Below are 1,808 nucleotides of genomic sequence, written 5' to 3' on the forward strand. Positions count from 1 at the left end.
GGCGCGGGTCTTCGCTGCCCGGATGGCCTTTCGCAGGTCCTTCCTGGCGCTTCGCAGCACCGCCTTAAGGCGTGCCTCTTCAGTCGCGTCCACGCGGGGACGTTGTCTAAAGAGCGTGCGGCGATGGCGGATGCAAGCACGGCGGAGCTCTGCAATCTCACTACTCCACCAGTACACGGACTTGGACCTGTTCACTCCGCGGACACGCGGCATCGTCTGGTCGCATGCCTCGGTGATAGTCTGTGTAAGCCAGCTCGCATCTTCTTCAACCGCCGGCGCTGGGTGGTACGGTAGCGCAGCACGGTGGCTGAGAATCTCCCGAAAGAGATGAACATCCATCTCGGACTGTTGCTAGCGTGGGAAGAAGGTTGTTGTTCGGTCCGGGCGGAGACGGATCTTCTTACCCAAATTAAACTGAACGTACCGGTGGTCTGATAACGTTTCAGTCGTCATCCTCACTCTCCAGCCATGAGCAAGCGTGCATGCTGCAGGCGACGCCCACGTTACGTCGACAGTAGAGGTGCCCTGTGCTTGAACGCACGTGGGAACAGCACCCACGTTAAGCATCACCAGTCCCAGGCTGTCTGCCCAAGACTCGAAAACACGGCCACGCGGATCGCGTCGTAAGCTCCCCCACGCTGGGGACTTCGCGTTGAAGTCACCGCCTACCACCACCACCCCTGGCAGAAATGGACGAATCGCCGTTGCCAATTGGTCCAAAAACTGCTCAAACTCAGCCAGGCTTTGGTTGGGAGAGAAGTAACAGGAAAAGGCTACAAAGTCGCCCAATCGTGCCGCCACAAAACCAACACCTGCGGCCACCTGTCTGCACGGGTTTGGACAACTCCGAGGGCGCCAGTGGACGGCCGCAAGTCCATCGATACTGCTTGCCCAATGAGGATGCTTTGGGACTGCATGCTGTTCTGAGAACAGCGCCACTCCAACTTCTTCTTCCGCCATGGTTTGAAGTGCCAGGTCCTGAGCCGGCCGAGACCGGTTCAGGTTTACCTGCAAAAACCGAGCCATTACGTACGTGTGGGTGGATCGACTTCCATATCAGCAACCACAGTGGCAGACCCCCGCTCTGCCACCGGTTGGGAAGTTTCTCCTTTTTGTGGGGCCACCCTTGTACGCGGACGGGCCGAGGGAGGGGGCGTGCACTGCCGGCTGCCCACCCGGTGATTTGCCGAGCGTTGAAGCTGTGCACACACCGCACAGTGGGGAGGCCGCTTACACTCCCTGGCTTTATGCCCAGTTTCACCGCAATTGTAACACTGCGTGCTACGATCTTCAGTTGCAGTGCATCGCGAGCGTGTATGACCGGGTTGATGGCAGCGATAGCACTGCATGGGTCGTCTTGGCAACATTTCCACGCGTGCAGAGGTCCACCCGACTCTCAGCTTCCCTTTGTCTGCCAAAACGTTGGCCGCAGCAAGGGGGCACTTAAACCACAGGGTACCAAGGCCCCTTCCCCGCTTGTTCGGGCGGATTTCACCAACCGCAACTTGTGCGCGATCACACCCCGTTTCACGTGCAATTGCCACCGCCACTTCATCAGGCGTAAGCGAATCATCGACGCCATAAAGACGCAGATCCGCTTGTTGTACAGGGCGGCCCACCCGCACGTCCTCTCGTTCATCGAACAGCGTGCGTAGCTTGTCTGCAAGAAGGTCGGCCTTTTCTTGCCCGTCAATCCCCGGGATCTCGATGACCATGCCGCCTGTTTGTGCACGGCGCAACGTTGTATTCTCGATTCCCAGGTCCACCAGGGATACCTTCGTCCGTGCCTCTCTCATGACCTCAGCTAT

The sequence above is a fragment of the Pseudomyrmex gracilis genome, unplaced genomic scaffold, assembly GCF_002006095.1.
Source record: "Pseudomyrmex gracilis isolate BER0280 unplaced genomic scaffold, ASM200609v1 scaffold_1282, whole genome shotgun sequence".
Classification (NCBI taxonomy): domain Eukaryota; kingdom Metazoa; phylum Arthropoda; class Insecta; order Hymenoptera; family Formicidae; genus Pseudomyrmex; species Pseudomyrmex gracilis.